The 21,986-nt window shown below is 49.1% G+C and overlaps 1 long non-coding RNA gene across 1 annotated transcript; it reads right to left on the bottom strand.

Moving 5' to 3' along the window:
• Window positions 1-14,544: 14,544 nt before the first annotated feature.
• On the bottom strand, window positions 14,545-21,656 carry LOC122126873. Its single transcript, XR_006151022.1, has 3 exons — window positions 21,569-21,656; window positions 15,437-15,547; window positions 14,545-15,101 (listed from the first exon to the last, which is right to left on the bottom strand). It is a non-coding gene; the product is annotated as an uncharacterized LOC122126873 (long non-coding RNA).
• Window positions 21,657-21,986: the final 330 nt, after the last annotated feature.

The following is a 21,986-nucleotide window of genomic DNA, read 5'->3' as shown; positions in this document are numbered from 1 at the left end:
TACAGCCTGGAGATCAGGTGTGCCAACTGTACAGGACTTCCAATGTGTCTCAAAAAAATCATAGAAGACTTGAGGCCCAGAATATTCAACAAGAATTCCTTAAGTTAACTTAAGATCCAATTGGAATGCACTTTCCACCAATCCAGTGAGGATGGGGAACAACCTTTTAATAGTTTGGGTCAATACAAAAAAGTTTCACATTGTAATCTGCTGATATGTTTTAAGTCTCTTTTATTTCTAAGTTACAGGCTCCTCTCTTTTTCTTCTCCTCTCACTTCCTCTCTCTCTCCTTTATTGCTATCCATGCTTCATTTTATTTATCTTTAAATAAACAGCTCTTTTGTCATGTAGAACTCCCACATACATTTATCCTGTAAGTTTCCTTCTGGTTTTTTGCCATGCTTCTGTGGGACTTGTCTTTTCCCATCTGCTTCATAAGAAGAACTTTTTCTATAAAGAGTTTTCTAAAGACTTTAAAAATGTCTTGGCCTCTTGTTTCCAAAAGAGTGTTCAATGTAAATACTACAAACAATTCAAAAAGAGGGATAATTAGCTGGAAGACAGTGACTCATACCTCTAATCCCAGCTACTCAGAAGGGTGAGATCTGAAGATCACAGTTACAAACCAGCGCAGATAGGAAAGTCCATGAGAACCCTGTCTCCAGTTAAGCAGCCATTATTCTATGTCCTTTGATCCTGCTCTGTGTGTGTGTGTGTGTGTGTGTGTGTGTGTGTGTGTGTGGTTTGTGTGTGTGTTTCCCTCCAGTGTGACTATGGGCACTCAGCCACAAATAGATTAGGGGACCATATGGGGACAAGAGAAACTGGCATGGATTTGTGAAGCCTCTGCAGCTGCCCAAACTTGTGGCTGTGCAGGAAAGGGCTGGTGGTGAGGGCAGGGCATGCATGGGACACTGGGAATCATGATGGAGCCGGGCTCGGCGGCCAGTGCTCGGGAGCCCTGTGTGCTTCTGAGGAGTCATAGGAGGGATAGCACTGGAGAGGCCTGGCGCCCCACAGACACAACGTGTGCATGGAAGCAGCCAGTCCCAGGCTGAAGCTGGAGGAGGGGGTAGGAGCCCAAATCCTGCAGAGTGCAAACCTTGGGGCCACCTACACGGCTCTGTCTGTGTTTCCAGGTCTCCGGCAGCCAGAGCAGCACGGGGGCTTCAATGGAAAAGCTGGACTCACAGAAGCCAGCTTCCTGCTCTGCACTTGGTCTAGGCCACTCAAAGACCCTCTCCGCTTTTATTCATCTGAATAAAAGGCTTTGTGAGTAAAGAAGACTGGCGGACACCACATCAAGGTTTAAAGATGGAAGATGGAAGTCCAGCAAAAGCAGCAAGGGACACTGCGCACGCGCTGCCACTGACGGTTTGGAATGATCCAGTGCACGCCGTGGGAGATGGTTTAAATGACCTAGTACACACAGTGAGAGGCAGTTTGGAATGATCCAGTGCACACAGTGGGAGGCAGTTTGCAATGATCTAGTAACACACAGTGGGGGGCAGTTTAAAAGCTCTAGTATACACAGTGAGAGGCAGTTTGGAATGATCCCGTGCACAGAGTGGAAGGCAGTTTGGAATGATCCTGTGCACACAGTGGGAGGCAGTGTAGAATAATCTAGTATACACAGTGGTAGACAGTGTGGAATGATCCAGTACACTAGCACCAAAAAAAGGAAGAAAAAGAGCAAGAAAGGGAAGGAAGGAAGGAAGGAAAGGAGGGAGGGGGGTGGGAGGGAGGAAGGGTGGGAGAAAGGGACAGAGAGAAGGAAAAGGAAGGAAGGAAAGAAGGCAGGCAGGCACAGGTGGCCCAGCCAAAGGTGGTCCTTGAACAGCATCCTGCACCCAGCCCCTCACCTCTCTGAGGTCAGGCTACTTCTAGTACGCCAGGACCCTTTCTTTATGAAGCCAGAAGAATATTCCTCCTGATTTGCTGTTTGGCACTGAAACTAAGAACTCTTGTTTTTAATAATGGTGATTGCTGAGCTCTGAAAAGTCCGAAGCATAAACTCAAGTTTTGATTTAGTGGCTATAAAAATGCAGAAGTGAACACAGCCCCCATCCACTGCCTCGGGGCCATTTATAGCCGCGTCCTGTGTCTACACAGGACCTTGCCTTGGTGGAAGTGTCATGGTAAAAGACAGCCATTCAACTTCCACTGCCTCCTACCTGCTGGCTCCAGTCTGAAATGAAGGAGGTCTCAGAATAGAGGGGGTTTCCTGTGCACATCCATAGGGGCTTCTCTGGAGCGCAGATATCTGTTCCTCTTGGCAACACCACCCACTTCCCCAGCAGCTGTCCAAGTCTTCTCTCCCTTCCTTATTACCCCCATTCCCCAGCAGTGAGCGACAGGTCGTCAGGGCCAGCCACCAGCTAGGGAAATGTAAGCAAGGGGGAGGCTGCCTTGGGCTTCTGGATGGAAGGTAATTTCCCACAACAAATGTCAATCCTGCACTCCTCTCACTCGGGGTGATGGAAGGGCATGGGGCATTTGCTGCTGACCTGTACGTATCAGGGCTGGCTACAAGGGAGCCCGTGGGAGGGCACAAGAGAAGGCAGGAACAGGCATGCTTTGAAATGCACATCCATGATTCTGAAGCAAAGAGAAGAGAGGTGATTGGTTAGCATGAGCAGAGGCCAAAGAAGAAAAAGGGCGGGGGAGGAGGATGAACAGCTGGGCACCTGGGGAAAATCTGTCAAACCCTCATGTCTTCACCTACTCTTCTGGGGCCACGCCCTCAAACATGGGCTCCCTGGGCTGAACAACACTGAAGGATGTGCTATCTCTTCCCCTGCTAGGCCCAAGAGAAGGGACCTGTGAGAGACACACCCTCAGACCCCAAGGGCTGCCCAGGCCTCTCACTGCCCGCAGCAAGGCCGACATCACTGGCCTTTCCCTCTTCATCAGCCCCTTCACCCCTTCAATGGGCATTGGGCTTCCTGCCCTCCACAACCAGTGGGACAGAATTCACAAAGCCATCTCCTCTACGTGCACAAAGTCATGAGGTTGATGCCTTGGGGGAGAACAGGAAAACAGGCTGGAGGAGATGCTGAGGAAGGCTCCTGGAGAAGAGCGTGCTGGTCTAACTGGGGTGAAAGAGTCCTAAACTGGGCTTGGGGTTGGTAGAGCTGCTGCCTGCAAGGCCTGGAGTTCACACTCCATCACACACACACACACACACAGCCATAAATAAATGAAAATGACCTTCAGAAGGAGGGTGGAAGGGACTGGAAGGGTACCTGCCTTCATGGAGTCACTGATGCCCGTATGTTTTTTCTTTGTTTTTTTTAGAGGGGGGTGGTGTTGGGTGTCTTGTTTTATTGCTTTTTGGTTTGGGTTTTGGCTTGCTTAATTGTTTTTATCTTTTCTTCCACTCCCCCGCCCCCCCCCACACTTTGTCTTTCTTCTTCTTGATCATTAGTGCTGTCCGTGGTCTATACCTACTCAACTCTCCTCGCCTCACCTCCTCCATTCTCCCCACCAACACAACATCAACTAATGATTTTCTAGTCGCCTCCTCTATCCAATTAACTTCTCCCTCAAAACTCAGCTCCCACCCTTTCTCACTCCATTTAACCAAATATCTAGTATTGATCTAATAGGATTAATTCCCCTCCATCTCCTTCCTTCTACCAAACTGCCTAAGGAAGTTCTTCTTAGAGCATGACGATGCACCCTAGATCCTGTATCAATCTAAAAATATCAGAGCAGAGGCAGTGACTGGTCTTCAATAGAACTTAACCAACACAAGGTCACAGCTAACCACCTGCAAGAGCCTGGGAACCCAAGTGTCCTCACTCTGACAGGAGAAGAAGCCTATATACAGCATTCTAAGTCCTGAAATCAGCTACCCTGCCAATCCATAGACCACCACCCAATAGTAAATAGTCTCAAGCTGAGGACCAGATGTTTTCATAGGTAAATTCTTTTTTTATTCATTTTTAAATTATTTTTGTGTTTATTGTAAAAATACTGTACAGAGGGGTTACAGTTACATGAGTAAGGTAATGAGTACATTTCCTAGCATTGTTACCCCCTCCTTTGTTTTTCTCTACCATCCTTTTCCTCTCTACCTCCTGAACTCCTCCTTCCTCCCCCAAAGTTGTAAAGTTCATTTTCAACATAGTGTCTTGTACATCTCATTGCTACAATGGATCAACCTGTATCCTTATTTCAGCATTTTGTTATTTCTCTTCCCCTCCTCAAATTAGAAAAATGTATATACAAGATGCAGGGCACTGACATCAAATACAGTGAAAACGGGGGTTTCATAGGTGAATTCTATCAGCTCTCCAAAGAAAAACTAACACAAATACTCCTCAAACCCTTCTGTGAAATAGGAAAGGAAGAAACATTACTGAGCTCCTTCTTTGAATCAAACATTACACTCAATCCAAAACCAGATAAGAGATGCAACAAAAATAAGAGAATTATAGACCAATCTCGCTGATGAACATTGATGCAAAAACTCTCAATAGAATCCTTGCAAATAGAATTCAGCAACACATGAAAAAGATGATATACCATGATCAATTGGGTTTCATCTCAGAGATGCAAGGATGGTTTGACACATGTAAATCTATAAGTGTAATACATCAGAGAACCAAGAACAAAAATCACACATGATCATTTCAACCAATGCAGAAAAAAGCCTTTAGGAAAAAATTCAACATCCTTTTTAAGCTAAAATCTCTGAAGAAGCTAGGAATAAACAAGCATACCTGAACTTAAGTCCAGTCCAAGCAAGCCCTGCCTCCACATCAATCCAGGCAAATGGAACAGAATTGCTGCTAGAAAGGAGTTGGGAACAGGCAGCCTCTGATATATGAGCCTTCCAGGAGAAGAGGTTATTCTAATTACAACCAACTTCCTCAACACATTTTCCCAAGTTCACCTGCATTAAATTGAAAGCTAGCAATAGACATGCATAATTGCTCAGAGCCCAGGGCTGTCTCTGTTTGATTACTACAGTTATGTGTGTAAACTGATAGCCTGGAAAATCCACAGAAAATCATCAGAGTTTTTCCCATGAAAGTGGATTATGAGCTAGGGGCTCGGATGAGTGCTTTCCTGGCCTGCAGTGAGTTGTTGGGAGCAGATTCCTACAGATGCTCCCCGGTGTCCACTGGGATGTGGGTCTGGCGTCAGGTAACTCCCAGCTCCTGAGTTGCATCTTATGTGTGGCGTGTTCTTGGTGAGGGCCTTTTCCTCTTCCAGCTGGGACAATGGATATTGTTCCTGGAAAGTTGATCTCAATCCCTTTCTTTGATCCTTTAACAATCTATGGGGTATTTGGACCCAGCTAAATTTCTATTAATACTGCTCCATCCTGAATAAAGAAAACACGGGATTTGCAGGAAGAGGTCAAAGTCTCAGAAACCCGTTTCTTTGTTGGGACAAAAAAGGCCAGCTAAACATAGGCATCCCTAATCTCCCCTCAAACCACTGAACAAAAGTGAAAACAGGCAAACAGGAAAAAAAATTCACAACACTGTAAAGAATAAGAGAGACTCACTAACTGCTAGAAGATTCTGAAAGCTGGAGGCAGGTAAGTAATGAGTGGCTGGGTACCCTTCCCCCACTGAACTTGGAACTTAGTGGTCTGTGTCCTGAGAGCTAAGGAGGCTGGGGGGGGGGGGGGGGACAGCGCATCAGACCCCTCCCAGGAGGGGAGGGAGGAACTAGAAGAATAGGAAGGCAGCTACCATCCTCAGCTTCCCTCCCACTCTGCTCACTGGGGTGCTGTCCTTTCAGATTACAGGGGACCCTGGATCTCAACAGCCAGATTGGCAACCAGGCCGCACCCTTCAGAAAGGGGTCAGGAGCCTCTCCCTGGGACAATCCAACCACCGGGTGGAAGGAGAAAACCAGAGCTGTAGTCATGGTGTAGGTGATCCAGCCACCAAGCCCCCATGCACAGCCCAGGTGCCCAGGGATGCCCAGCAGCAACTTCGGAAGGAAACACACAGGAATTACTGGAAGGTGAGAAATGCAAATAACACAGAAGACAGTGATCCACAAAAATGGTCAGAAAGAAGCAATTCAGGGGAATCTGAGAAATCCTCTTCTTAGTACTCTCAGGTAGATGAGAGCAAAAGAGTTATTGGAACTAGAAAATATTTTAACAGAGATGAAAAAATTTAAAAAAACAGGATAAAGCAAAATGAAAAAGAAGAAGACTGGGTAAGGAAAGTACAGATTAAGGATGCAGGTAACAGGAGTTACCAGGAAGAAGGGACAAGAATGGAAAAGGGAAATAACTGGCAACATCATTCTAGAATATGTCCCAAACCACTCAAGTCCAGCTAGCAGTCTGACAAGCTGCTCAGACACAATAGAAGAGGAATGGCCCACAGATGGGCTCACAGTGGTGAAAGTCCCGAACTCCAAGGACAAGCAGAAGATCCTGCCAAGTGCCAGAGAGGAAAAGGCAGAGCTAGGTCCCAGCTGATTTCAGGCATCTTTACAGCAAAACTGGCAACCAAAAGCTGGAAGACCCCAAGGGCTCCAACATCCCACTGGGAAGCTCCTCCCCCTGGGCGTGAAGGATAACAGCACTTCTCACACACGGTAGTCACAACTTCACTCTCTGAGTAGATAGGTATGCTTAAGAAAAAAATACAGGGGCTGGGAAGGTGGCTCAGTGATAGAGCGCTTGCCTTGCATGCATGAGGCCCTGGGTTCGATTCCTCAGCACCACATACACAGAAAAAGCTGGAAGTGGTGCTGTGGCTCAAGTGGTAGAGCACTGGTCTTGAGCTGAAGAGCTGAGGGACAGCGCCCAGGCCCAGAGTTCAGACCCCACAACTGACAAAAAAAAATCCTTTAATAAAAAATAAATAAATTGTTTACAAAGAAAAAAAAAGTGATTCCAGAAACATGTGCTCCGTACAGAACGTGTAGGCTTGCAGGAACATGCTTCTCCCCAATGCCACACATGAGCAGCAGAGAGAGACGGGGTTGGAGAGGGGAAGCCTGCGGAGGAGGTGGAGCCCAGTGGGAGGGTTTTAGGTTATTGGGAATGTGGCCTTCCTTGCAGAGGATTATGGGACCCCAACCTCTTCTTTCTTTTTCTCCAGACCATGAGGCACACATTTTGTTTCCTGCCATAGTTTCCATACAGACCCAATACAGTGAGGCCAACTGGTCTTGGAGAGGCACTTCTAAAATCAGGAGACAAAAATAAATGTTTTCTCTGAATAAGTTGGCTGTCGCACATTATTCTTTTAAAAATTAGTGACAGAGATGACAAACTGCTTTCATTTTGACTATAGAAAAATTTAAGCTAAGAAAATGAGGAAGCGGATTGAACACAGGCGTGCATGATACTAAATGTCTATGTAGGTCTTCATTAAGGCACTGCAATTTAAACAGCTTCCTTTAGAGGAGAACGAAGGGGGAGGTGTGGGAAAGGATGGCAGCCTGCTTGAAAACTAAATAAAGTATAGAAACTTCTTTCTGAAGCCCTTGGAGTATGTTTCCCACATATATACTCCATAATATTTGTAATGAAATGTGCTTAATTAAAATTGATCATTCAAGCCGGGTGCCAGTGGCTCACACCTGCAATCCAAGCTACTCAAGAGGCTGAGATCTGAGGATCACAGTTCAAAGCCAGCCCAGGCAGGACATCCATGAGGCTCTTATCTCCAATAAACCACCAGAAAACCAGAAGTAGCGCTGAGCTCAAGCAGTAAAGAGCTTGCCTTGATCTGAAGAGCATGGACAGTGCCCAGACCCAGAATTCAAGACCCACGACCACCACCAACAACAACGACAAAAACAAATTAATCATTCAAAGTCCTGTGCATCACTGCTGCAAACACACCACCTGCAGCATTGCAGGTCTATTTCTGCCCAGATGAAAGGAATAATTAGCATGTCTTAAGGCTACCATAGTCCAGCTCATGTGAAAAACAATCCCAGCACTAAGGAAGGTTTGGTTCAGCACTTCCATGGCCTATTGAACTTGGGAGGTGTCAGGTTCAGCAAGGTCTTTCCTGGCTGTGCGGCTTCTTGGAAAATCCAGCACTCGGGCTGCGTGTGGCAAATCTTCAGGCAGAAAATGCGCCCTGGAGAGTTTCTCAAAGCCCCATGGCAGGGTGGGTTAACACACAGTCTGAAAAACTGTGTTTGCATTCATTCACATCACAAGCCTGGCATGAGTGTGACCATGAATGAATCATCTAAACCCAACACACCTCTAACTCTACCTACTGAGAAGGCCAAAATACAAAGATTCAGATTCAAAGTCAGCCCTGGCAGATAAAGCTGAGAGATTCTTATCTCCAATTAACCAACAAAATGCCATAAATGGAGGTATGGCTGGAGCGGTAGAATGCTAGCCTTGAGCCAAAAAGCGAAGGGAGAATATGAGCCCCCCTATCCACACACACACACACACACACACACACACATTCTAAAAGGAGGACCCCTCCAAAAGGGATTAGGACTTCTTGGGGTCTGATAAATCCTAGGACTTGGGGAGCCATTGTATCAGCTTGCTACAGCTGCTATAACAAAACGGTGGCACAGCACTTCCTCGCCATTCTTCCTCTGCCCCAAGGAAACTAGTCCTCTCGGAAGGGACCCACCCGAATGACTTCATTTCAACCTCAATTACCACTCTAAAGATTTTACCCAAAACAGTTGCATGCTTGGTACTCCAGAGTAACTACAACATAGGAATTCTGTAGCAGGTCAGGAGCACAACCATCATCTCCCAAACCCTCCAGCCATGAGGGGTAGGCTCCAGTACCCCCATAGGCACTGATACCCTCAGATTGTCAAGCCCCTTTTATAAAACGTGGGTTCTGCAGCTAACCTGCCCACCACCCCCATACTTCATCCCTAGAATACTTACAAGGCCTGATTCTATGCAAGTGCTTTGGAAATCACCATAATACTCTAGTATTTAAGGAGTGCTGACAAAGAAAATATCTGTGTGTGTTAATTATGGGCACAGTGTTTTCCAAATATCTTTGGTCACTGTTGGTGGAGTTGGAGGCTGTGGACGCCCCACACACTGTGTGCACTGTGTTATTGCTGCTCCAGGACCGGTGGGGTGGGTCAGCACCTCCATGATAGGAGGAGAAAAAGATGCCCTGTGTGTCTGGCCTGTGCTGCCTAAAGGCTTGATTCCTTGGCCTCTGAAGCTGCCTAGGAAACTGTATTTCTATACAATGATGATATTATGAAAACATCCAAAGTCTTGTCACCCTTGCAGAAGCTTAGAAATGAACCCAGTTCTTTTGCATTTCTAATTGCACAGCAGTTAAGATAGCTAAAGTTTTTCAGGGATAACTTGGCCATTCCATAGATAAATACTCAAGAATCCAAACAAAACCAAATGCTGGTGGGAACGCGGGGGAAAAGGGAGCCTTCACACCCTGTGGGTGGGAATGTAAACTAGTGCACTCATTATGGAAAGCAGTTTGGAGATTCCTCAAAAAACTGAGCATAGAACTATGCTATGACTCCTGGATATTTATCCAAAATAACAAGTCAGGATACAGTGAAGACACCTGTACAACCATGTTCATTGCTGCATTCTTCACTCTAGACAAGATGGAAACAGCCCAGATGCCCTACAATGGATAAATGGATCAAGAAAATGTTATATACATATATACACCATGGAATATATATACCTATGAAAATGTATTTATATGTATGTGTATGCTCACATGTACACACATACACACACAATAGAATTTTACTCATCCATCAGGAGGAAAAGCGTTATGTCATTTTCAGGGAAATAAATGGATGGACTTGAAAAAATTTTATGGAAGTAAATAAGTCAGGCTCAGAGAGACATATACACAAAAACATATTGACTGAAGTATGGTGTGTGCAGGGGAGCATTCCAATGGTGTAATACCAAAATGAACTTGGTGGTATTCCAAAATGAATACCAGGCACCTGAAATATATTATTGGGGGAGAGAGAGCCCAAGGGGTGGGGCAGATGAATGGAGAGGGGAAAGATGGGCAAATACAGTCCATCCAAGGTACATGGGTAACAGTGGAGTCAGGTGACTTGAGGGTATGGGAGAGATGGAAGAGAACGTTGGAAGGGGCAGCATTGATCAAGATGTACCCCTATATACAGCTAAGGAAAGGAAAAGAACAATACATTCATAGAAGAAAAGGATATTGCCCATGTCTCAAAATCATCTCCAGATGTTGGCCTCGGGTTATCTTAGCTGTTCAGAGCACACAGACAAGACACAGACTGCGTCCCGCAGCGTTGCACTGCAGACTCACGAGCACGCAGCGAAGCCGCACAAATCCCAACTCACCTCTCGCAGCCTGCTAGAACTCGCAGCTCAGGTCCTCCAGGAACCGCAGGAAGCTGCCAGCTGCCAAAAAAAAAAAAAAAAGGCAAATTATCCTGAGAGGAAAAAAAAAAAAACAATCTTGTCCTTCAGCTGCTAGCAAGAAGGACTGCAGAGCCAGGTGACTTTGACCCCAGCTCTGGACCAGCCCCAGCTTCTGGACTATAGAAGCTGTTAACATCCTGGGCTGCAGGGCCCAGAGGCACCCAGGACCCGCCTCCATGGTCAAGGCTGCACACGGAGAGGCAGCCCCTGAGGGCGAGTGCCCCAGAACCGCCCTCACATCCCCCGGTCCTGACTACAGTGGGAATATCCACAGCACCTGGCACAGCTCTTCTGGTAGGTCAGGAGGGAACTGAAATGCTAAGTGGGGAGCCCGGAACAGGCTTTTGGGGGGAACTTCGCTCCACTCATGAAAACACACTCCAACATCCTCACAACCCTCTGGGTACCCTTTTCCATCAAAGGATGAGGCCTCAACTCAGGGCCTGGGCACTGACTGTCCCTGTGCTTGTCCGCTCTAGGCTGTCGCTCTACCAACTTGAGCCACAGGTCATTTCCAGCTCCACTGCTTGTTAACTGTACATGAGACTCACAGACTTTCTTGCCTGGGCTGGCATTAAACTAAGCAGTTCACAGCTCTTAGCCTCCTGAGTAGGTAGGACTGCAGGCATGAAATGGCTTCTGCTGTCAGTTTTGCAAGCTGTCTACAGTAGAAGAGAACTAAACATCACTGCAATAGGGCTCGGCTCTTCCCAGACCCCTGTGGCCACCCATGCTGAGCCGAAGATTGCCACCAGATGGCAGCAACACTCAGCCTCTGTTGTGGCTGGGGACAGGGACTTCAACACGCCCACCCAGGGCCTCTCAGGTGTGTGTCCACCCTGTAGCGTATGTTCACCCCAAGGTGAGTGTCCACCCTGCAGGTGAGTATCCATCAGTATGTGTCCACCCACAGTGAGCGTCCACCCACAGCGAATGTCCACCCCAGTGTATATCCACCCAGTGTGTGTCCACCCCAGTGTGCGCCCACCCTGCAAGTGTGCGTCCACCACACAGTGAGTGTCCACCCCACAGTGTCTACCACACGGTGAGTGTCCACCCCACAGTGTGTGTCCACCCCAGTGTGTGTCCACCACACGGTGAGTGTCCACCCCACAATGTGTGTCCACCACACAGTGTGTGTCCACCATACAGTGTGTGTCCACCTACAGTGTGCGTCCACCCACAAGTGTGCATCCACCACACGGTGAGTGTCCACCCCATAGTGTGCGTCTACCATAGAGTGAGTGTCCACCCCATAGTGTGTGTCCACCCCACAGTGTGTGTCCACCATACAGTGTGCGTCCACCCACAAGTGTGCATCTACCACACAGTGAGTGTCCACCCCATAGTGTGCGTCCACCACACAGTGTGTGTCCACCATACAGTATGCGTCCACCCACAAGTGTGCATCTACCACACGGTGAGTGTCCACCCCATAGTGTGCGTCCACCACACAGTGTGTGTCCACCCCACAAGTGTGCATCCACCACACGGTGTGTCCACCCCATAGTGTGCGTCCACCATACGGTAAGTGTCCACTCCACAAGTGTGTGTCCACCACACGGTGAGTGTGCACCCCACAGTATGTACCTACCCCAGTGTGTGTCCACCACACAGTGTGTGTCCATTCGCAGTATCCACTCACAGTGTGTGTCCACCCCGCAGTGAGTGTCCACTCACAGTGTGTATCCTCCATCTTTACCTTTAGCCCATGGCTTGACACATAAGGAGCGATGTAAACAGCTAAAATCCAGATGGCCAGCTGAGCAGATGCCCAAATTAGCATAATGTTGTAGGCTCAAGTTTTCAAATATAGTTAGTACTATTAAAAGTAGTAAATTAATCAGGACAAATCGCTCAGTGTTGCAAATATCGAGCCCATTTCAGGCAGCCTTTCCTTGCTGTTGGAACAGCTGCCTTTCAGAGCAGTAGCACGGCGGCAGTGCCAGATGGCGCTGGGGTCCCGGCCATCGCCATCCCAGTCCATTCTATGTACATTCTATTTGTGCATCTGCCCCCGTGGACGAGCTGGGCGCTGGGTGGGTGGGATGGGGTGGGGACTGTGCACTCCCCGTACACACACACACACACACACACACGGGGTCTCAGCCACCACCCATGACCTGCAGCAGATGGTGGAGCCTGGGCTGGTGAGCTGGACTGATTCTCTGCTTACAGTCCACCAGCCCCCGGAGGGCTGCGTTTGTGTGAAATGTCAGCCTTCCATGCACTTTCAGGTTTTGAGTAGAAACCCCTTTTCTAAGGAATCACCCTAAGAGGGTCTGAGGCTACCAGCATCTCAAATTAAAGCAGGGCACCTTTGCCCAGCCAGGACACCGGGCACCCACAAGGACAGAGATGGCTCTCCACGTGCCACCCAGACACCAGCTCCTGAACCACGCCTCTTCCTGCCCACGCCACCCCCAACCGAAGGACCCCATTCCTAAGTTCCCGAGGCTTGGAACACTTCGTTGATTTTTCTCACGGGAAAAGTTGAAATACCTAGAGATAGAGCAACGAAATGAACCTCGATGTTCCCGTCACACAGCTTGTGCAGTGGACACTGGGCACTATCGGTGTGCATCCTCTACCTGCTTCTCCACACAGAGCACAATCAACCTGCTCCGTGCCCCACCCCCAGGGCCACGAAGGGGCAAACCCCTGGCAGCGCAGCTCCTCCTCCATGAATACTCCAGGCACCACCCGCAGACAAGCGTCCCTCCCTCCTGACAAGTGATGCGTCCATGCTGCCACCGAGAGGATTTCCTGAACAGCATCAAATACTCACTCGGTATCCAGACGTCTCCAACTTGCTCATGGAAATGTTTATACCTTGTTTTTCCAAATCAGACTTAAATAAAGCCCACAATTTACATCTGATTGACTTAAAATAGTTTGCATTAGGGTTACAGTGTGCATCCAGTGAAATGAACAGCTGTGAACTGTAGAGGGGTAAGGCTTCTCACAGCTGTGAGCACCTTGTGAGAGCAATGGTCTCCTTCCTCTGGAGAATTCCCTCCTCCAGTGAACCTGCCACCACCCCAACCTGGGACCCCACCCGGGACCCCAGATCTGACATCTGAATTTGAACTCAGGACCTCGTGCCTGTAGGCGCTCTACCACTTAAGCCATATCCTCAGTCCTCTGGGGTTGTATTACTGCTCAGATAGGGTCATGCTGACTTTTTGCTCAGACGGGCCTCCTACTGTGATCCTCCCAATATGCACCTCCTGAGTAGCTGGGATGGGAGGTTCACAGGGAGCCTCGCCTGCTTCTTTACTATAAAGAACATAAACCGGGTCTGATTGCAATGATTGTTTTCCTAGGTTGTGAATATAATAAATAAAACGCACTCCAGGCTTTTGGTGGCAATATGCTTTCAGTTATCTATTGCACACACCTAAAAATGAAAGAGTTATCAGAAGCCATGTCTAACTTTATTTTTTTTGCAGGGGAGGAAGAGCAATACCTATGTTTCAACTCAGGGTCTCACAACTTGTTCAGCTGACTTGCTTTGCTAGCACTCTACCCTGAGAGCCAGGCTTCCTGCCCTGCTTTTTGCTGGTTAATTGGAGAGAGAGTCTCAGGGACTTTATTTCCCAGGCTTGCCTCAAACTCCTGTCCTCTGATTCCAGCCTCCTAGACCACAGACGTGAGCACTGGCTGTGTGTTTTGCAGTATAGCTGCTTCCTCTGTTTGCACCAACAAAGCCTGTGCGTCCCCACAACCCGTGCCATCTTCTCTTCAATTTGAGGCAGTCACGTGAATATGTGGCCCTGTCACAGGGTGTTTAAACTGCACTTCCCCACCACACGCCGATGGCTGGAGCCTGTCATCCTAGCTACTCAGGAGGCTGAGATCTAAAGATCAAAGTTCAAAGCCAGACCAGGCAGGAACGTCTGTGGGACTCGTTAGCTTTAATTCACCACCAAAAAAAAAGGTGGTAGCGAAGCTGCGGCTCAAGTGGTAGAGCACTAGCATCAGGCAAACAAAACAGCTCAGGACAGCACCCTGGTCCTGAGTTCAAGCCTCACAATTGGCACGATTGGAAAAAAAAGCACTTTCCTACAACATTGTGAATGATGTTTTGTTTATTTAAAGACCTTCCATGCTGCTCTTGTTGCAGCAAAAGACTCTCCTTACATAGACAGAAATCGTTTTCCTTCCATGGCTGTTCATGTCCAGACCTTGGGCCAAGGACCCAAGAGCAGGGTCAACATGACCCTCACCCGCCCTGGCCTGTGCGGCCTCCTCCCGCTCAGCACCTGGGCCTTGGCTTCTCTTCTCAGCAGCCCCACCCCCTCCCCAGAGGCCACGACTCCATGGCCATGGTCAGAGATGCCCACGGAGCTCCCAGCCTGCCCCTCTCTCATCTCAGGGGTGCTGTGCTCGTGCAGGCTGGGAAGGATACCCCTAAAGACCTGCCTGGGGAGGTGGACCCGGTTTCAGGGCTGTCGGCAGGGGGCAGAGAAGAGTGAAAGCAGACACTGGGCAGCCAAGGTGCTGGGGTCTGTCCACCCTGGCAGGTTCCTCACCTGCCGGCGGCTCCTCCCAGCAGACAGGAGTGGCACGATGCTGTGCACCGCACTCTAGCAGCACACAGAGGAGAACCAGAGTTCAGTCCCATGGCTCCTGGCAGCTGGGCGGCCCCTGGAGGCTTTTCTCCACGTTGTGGTTTGGTTTGGCTTTCTCCAGAGCACGCGGGTGAGGGCTGCGGGTAACGCGCGTTCTGTGTGAGGCGCCTTCGCTGTATGCGTTTGCCGACGTGGCTGCTTTGTTTCATATTTGTAGATGTGCTTGTCTGGGGTTCCCTTTTTGCAGTCCTGGGGGTCGAACTCAGACCCTCAGGCTTGCTGCATAAGTGCTCTACCACTTGAACCGAGCCTCCAGGCTTCCTGGCTTGTGTTTCTGTGGTTTTTAGCTTTGTTTTGTTTTTTATGCATAGGGGCTTGTGGTTTGTCTTAAGGTAGGCTGGGCCACAGATGTTCCTACCCAGGTCTTCCCTGAACAGCTGAGATTATAGCAACACCAACATGCCCAGCTTACCCGTTAAGGTGGAGTCTTGATAACATTTCTTCCTGGCTGGACTTGAACTGGCATCATCTCCAGCTTTGCCCCTTATGTAGCTGCGTTGCAGGCACGAGTTTGCATCTGGACCTGGGAGTTTTTTTAATCAAGGATTTGTATATGGTGATTTTCCTTCTACATTCATTTGCTGATTACATTTCTAGGGAGAAGCTCCCATGGGTATGGGCGCAGTCCAATGCAAAGCCGCACAGAGGCCACATCCCTGCTGTGGGCACTGTGGGGGACTCCTTGTGAGCCTAAAGGTCCCAGTGGGCTTCTCTTCCCTTCCTTTCCTTTATTCTTTCTTTCCTTCCTCTTCCTTCCTTCCCCGCCTCCCTTTTTTCCTTCCCTCCTTCCTCTCTCAATCCTGGTATCTCTGTAAACTTGAGACTTAAAGAATTTAGACGTGTTTGGTGTGTCTTAGCTCATAGCAGTTATTATTTTTACCAAGGATCACGCTTCCCCAGTGTTCTGCACAAAGCCCTTTCATTGTGACTCCGGGTCCTTAGATGACCCCAGAAACTTTTTTTTGTTGTCGGTCGTGGGGCCTGAACTCTGGGCCTGGGCGCTGTCCCTCAGCTCTTCAGCTCAAAGCTAGCGCTCTACCACTTGAACCACAGCACCACTTCCAGTTTTCAGGTGGTTCATCAGAGATAAGAGCTCATGGACTTTCCTGCCTGGGCTGGCTTTGAACTGTGATCCTCAGATCTCAGCCTCCTGAGTAAGGATTACAGACGTGAGCCACTGGCACCTGGATCCCCCAGAAACTTTTGGGAGTACCCTTGCTTCTTGCCATAACCAGACATTCTAGAAGCATCCTACCCATTTGCTGCCGAGGCCCAGACAGGCCATTTCTAAAGAGAGAAGCCTGGTTCCTTGTGGTGGAAAGTGGTTATTTTAAGACCATCATCAGGAAGGTAAGGGAGGAGCTGCACATCTATGGGACACACTCAGTGTCTCTTCACTATGATGAATGACCTGACACAGACTGCTTTCCAAGAGAAAGGAATGCAGGGCACCAATAGCTCACACCTGGAATACTGGCCATTCAAGAGGCTGAGATCTAAGGATCCCAGTTTGAAGCCAGCCCAGGGAAGGAAAGCCCCTGAGACTCTTATCTCCACTTAACAAAAAGCCTAAGAGGTGGGAGGGTACAGATGTGAGTGAAAAAGCAAGCCAGAGAATGAAGCTTGAAGAGGAGAGCAGGGGAGGAGGGGAAGTGGAGGGAGGGAGTGAAAGGAGGGAAGAGGAGGAGGAGAGGAAGGAAAGAGAGGAAGGCCTTACATTGCTCCCGGTGCTGGAGCATCAAGGGCACAGCCTGCTTGGGCTCACTGCTGTACAGGTGGAGGTAACAGTGGTGGAGCACCCACAGCAGCAGGAAGACCGTTCTTCCTTCTAAAACAGACCACCCAGCACCCAGTGACGTAAGGGCCACCCCGGGCCACACCCCTTAAAGGTTGCGCCACTACCGTCACCACCCTGGGAACAAATTCCCAACCTGGACACATATACACATCCTATTCAATCTATAAAGAGATAATATTCCATGTGACATACTGACATTTCCAGTTAAAAACAAGCTGGGGATAATCTGGGTCGGGCTGCATTTGTGAAAGATTGTGGGCTCTTCCCTCTGGCCCTCTGCCCCACACCCCACGTGTGGGCACTGATTACAACCCGGGCTTCCTCTGGCGCCAGCGGGAAATTCAAACCACCTCTGCTGCGGGGCTGCGGCTCTCCCAGGCCCCACCCGGCTGCCACCCACCCAGCCCAGCTGCTCTGGGCTCTCCTCCCAGCAGACCTACTGGGAGACCTGGCACCTTCTGTAAGGGACAAACACCTCCCCAACAGCTGAGGTTGGGAGACCAAGTCCTCGTGTGTGTATATGTGTGTGTGTGTGTGTGAGAGAAAGACAGACAGACAGACAGACAGAGACAGGCAGAGAGAGAGAGAGGCAGAGAGAGAGACAGGGAGTGAGACAGAGAGAGGCAGAGTGGCAGAGGGGGGGGGGGGGATCCATACTGGGACTTGCGCTGAGGGTCTCCTGTTCTTCCCACTCAAGGTCAGACTCTCATTTGGGCCATACCTTCATTTCCCGTTTTCTTTTTATTTTATATGTGAACTATTTTTTCTTAAGCTGAAAATAATTTCTGTTCTCAGTGATGTCCGCATAGTACCCATGGGCTTTTTATTCTGGTGGAACCTATGGGTTCACAATGACATTAATACTGCTGTCATAATAATTACTGAAAATGTGACATGCTCATATCATATAATTTTTTGGGTCGTTTTATCCTAGGGAATGCCTACCTGGACATGTGCTACAAAATCACTAAAAGGTCTTAAATTTCTTTGAATTCTTCTTGTCTATGTCGCTAGTCTGTGGCTTGATACACAATTTAATTTTCATTTCAACTTTCAGAGTTTTCTTTAATTTTTTATTTATTTTTTCTTTTTTGGTAGGTCATGGGGCTTGAACTCTGGGCCTGGGTGCTGTCCTTCAGCTCTTCAGCTCAAGGTGAATGCTCTACTGCTTGAGCCACAGCACCACTTCCGGTTTTCTAGTGCTTTACTGGAGGTAAGTCTCACAGCCTTTCTTGTTCAGGCTGACTTTGAACCATGATCCTCAGATCTCAGCCTCCAGAGTAGCTAGGATTACAGGTGTGAGCCACCGGTGCCCAGCTGGTTTATATTTTTGTAAGCATTTACATGGTAATACTCTAAAGTACCAAAGAAAGTAAGTGTAGAGAAATCTACCTTCCATCTCTCTTCTCTGACTCTTGGTTTTTACATTGTATGTTCTTTCCACAGTTTCTTTTTAATAAGAAGTAGGTATAGAATTCTGTCTGCCTATATTTTGCATTTGCTATTTGAAATATTTTGGAGGATAAATTGACTGTTAAAAGATTGATTAAATTTACCAAATCAATGGACAAGTCTGGTACCAACAATGTTACTTTGTTCAAGATAAATAAAATGGAGATGGAGAATCTTTCACTGCATTGTATTATTGTCTGGTTTTGCCTGCACAATCTGGTGTTTCAGAGTGCTTATATTTATGGTCTAATGGTTATGCTTAAGCAAATTCCTTGTTATAGTAAGTTAGTCTCTTGGTTTTGTGTTTTTCCCTTTCTTCAGTCTATTGGTCCCTTACTATGGGCATTCTGAAAATCAGCTAAACTCTTCTCTTTCTCAAAGAGGAGCTGAAGTAACATTCCTTTCCTCTAGGTGCATACCAATAAGACAATGAGGCTCATGTGCTTTCCTGGGACATTTATTTCATCATTCCTCAGCTCTAGTGACTGTCTACATAAGCACTCACACTCTCAACATTGTACATTGTTTCCATAGAAATGGTCACCTCAGTATTGTGTCATAGTTTAGATCTGGAGCACCTCCCCACCCACCTAAAGGCTCATATGCTCAAGGTTTAGTCTCCAGCATTGGGAGTTGCAAGTTCCTAGTTACTGAGATCTGGCCCAGAAATGCGTGGTATTTTTTAAAATTAGGTTATCAATTATCATTGTGATAATCAGTTATATCTATCGGCAGTGTTTACATCTCTTACCACATATATTCCATTACATTTTGTGCTCCACTTCAGGAGCTCTTTGAAACAATGGTGTCATTGGTCACCTTTTGAGTCTGTTGCCCAACATAGCAGGGTGCTCTACCACCCCTGACATGCCTGCCTCCCATCCCCCACCCCCCTCTTGAATCCAAGCCTGTCCCTATGGGATCCAGGGTGTCCACCAGCACCCTCTCTTAGCCTATTTTACTTACATCTTTCCATTTTGAATTCAAATGATCCTGTTCTGTCCTATTCTGGAAGGCTGGTTATCCGCCTTTCAAATCATTTTTGAAGAGAGGGTTGTAGGTCCCATTCTGCTATTTGCCCCCACTACATGTGGCAGCCACCCAGGAAATTTGCGTAGAGACGTGTTTTCCCAAGAAATCCAATAAAGTCTCTTTCAATAATCCTTGGTCTCATGACTGATTTTAAGTTCTAGGATATCTAGGGAACAAGGATTTATTTATTAAAAAAATCGGAGCCGGGCGCCGGTGGCTCATGCCTGTAATCCTAGCTACTCAGGAGGCTGAGATCTGAGAATCGTGGTTCCAAGCCAGCCCGGGCAGGAAAGTCCATGAGACTCTTATCTCCAATAAACCACTAGAAAGCCGGAGTGGCACTGTGGCTCAAGCGGTAGAGCGCTTGCCTTGAGCTGAAGAGCACAGGGACAGCGCCCAAGCCCAGAGTTCAAGCCCCACAACCGACCAAAAAAAAAAAAAAAATCAGCAAGAAGAGTTTTGAGATATGAATAACTAGGCAAATAACACACACACAAAACACTGATCAACAATCTGAAAAATGACAATTAAAAATAGTAAGCTAAGTGTTTAAACTTACTAATAATACTAAAATTCAAATTGAAATGGTATTCTATTTCTGGCTTAATCTACTAGCAGAAAATTTTAAATGCTGCTATAAAACGGGCATTCCTAGGCAATGAACTCGGTAGAAAAAAAAAATGTTACAACCTTCATAAAGCACCTGGATCTTCAAAGCTCTCTATTTAGAACACAATCTAAAAATCTATAAACAGGGATGTTCTCAAAATGTTCACCACATTTGTACACTAAATATTAGGAAAAGTCATATATGTATAAGCAGAAGAAAATGAGGTATCCAAGTGATGCCTAAAGCCAGGGAGAAAATGGTACTAACACCACAAAAAGGTTTCAGTAACTTAAAATGTCTGTTTGCATATATAGAAACCTAATAAAAACTACACAGAGAAATCATGATTCTGATGTGTGTCTGTGTGCAACGATCTGTGTGTGTCTAACTTATGGATCATAAAATCAGATTTTATTGGGAATGCACCCTTGAGTCAGAGATCACAGAGATGGGGGGGGGGGGGGGGAGCCGGTGAGAGGGCTGAGGGGCAGGGTCTCCTAGACACTTTTTTGGGCTAATTCATCAGGGGTGCAAGTTTCTCGTGGCCTGTGAGGATTCTGGAAACTTCCCAGGTCCACCTCCTCCCTGGAAGGCTTTTCCTGCCCATGGGCCCCTGGGTGTCCAACCCCATATTCCTGACACTGCTGGAGTCTAGGGGGTGGTGTCCAAAGAGCCAGAAGCCGGTCTGCAAGGGTTGTGGGAGACTGTCCTTCCAGCTGCAGCCGTGTTATGTACAATAAACACACAAGCTTAGAATTCAACAGAAAGCATCCACACCATGGTTTGCCAGAAAACACCTTTAAGGACAGACTTTCCCGGAGGTTGGAGAGCCCTGACCCTTCCCTCTGTCTTGCCTTTGATTTCCTGAATCTTCTTAGAACTGTCGGTACGTAGTCTATAGTTTGGGGTGAATAAAACTTCTAGCACCTTCTAGTTCTAATTTAGCTGCCCCGGGGTACATGGGAAGGGAAACAAGCTAATGATGCCCCGTCAGGGTCCTAGCTTTCTTGCCCGGCCCGGCCTGGAGAGGAGCCCCAGCCCCAGCCCCCCCCCACCCCGCCCCAGCCCCCCCCCAGCCCCAGCCGCCCCCCAGCCCCAGCCTCCCCCCCAGCCCCAGCCCCCCCAGCCCCAGCCTCCCCCTCAGCCCCAGCCCCCCCCAGCCCCAGCCCCCCCATCCCCAGCTCCCCCAGTCCCAGCCCCCCCATCCCCAGCCCCCCTCAGCCCCCCCAGCCCCAGCCTCCCCCCCAGCCCCAGCCCCCCCAGCCCCAGCCCCCCCCAGCCCCAGCCCCAGCCCCCCCATCCCCAGCTCCCCCAGCCCCAGCCCCCCCAGCCCCAGCCCCCCTCAGCCCCCCCAGCCCCAGCCTCCCCTCCAGCCCCAGCCCCCCCAGCCCCAGCCCCCCCCAGCCCCAGCCCCCCCCAGCCCCCCCAGCCCCAGCCCCCCTCAGCCCCCCCAGCCCCAGCCTCCCCCCCAGCCCCAGCCCCCCCAGCCCCAGCCCCCCCAGCCCCAGCCCCCCCCAGCCCCCCCAGCCCCAGCCCCCACCCCACCCCGCCCCCCGGCCCGGCCTTCCCCTCGCCTCCGCGGGCGGCCTGCCCCGGAGCAGGAGCCTCCAACGTCTTGAACGTCAGTCTGAGCGCTGTCTATCTGTACTTACCCTGTGGAAATTAAACCTAGCCGCTGTCCGTCTGCAGCGCTGAGCGCGTGCTAACACACAGCTTACGAAAATACACACACGCCGTCCGTTACAGGAAGGGACGCCGAGGGGCTGGAGCGGGAACCACGCCCTCCGCCGGAAGAACCTCCGGAAGAAGCGCCGGAAGCGCAGGACCCCGCGCATGCAAGCCCCGCCCCCTGGAGCCTCTCCACCCCCACCTCGCTCCCTGCCAGGCTCCGTCCACGACCACACCCACTGCGCCCGCCCACTCCCGCCGGGCTCTTCCTATTGGTCTCTCGCCACGTCATCCTGACCAATCGCAGCGCTTAGCGCCAGAATTTGAACCGCCGTTTTCGTTTGAATCGGGCAGGCGCAGAGCGCGTCTTTGGCGCGGAACTGCCACCGGGTCCTGCGGGAG

Source organism: Dipodomys spectabilis, unplaced genomic scaffold (assembly GCF_019054845.1).
Source record: "Dipodomys spectabilis isolate Male_0828 unplaced genomic scaffold, ASM1905484v1 ptg000289l, whole genome shotgun sequence".
In the NCBI taxonomy this organism is placed as follows: Eukaryota; Metazoa; Chordata; class Mammalia; order Rodentia; family Heteromyidae; genus Dipodomys; species Dipodomys spectabilis.
This window is presented reverse-complemented; position numbering and strand designations above follow the sequence as displayed.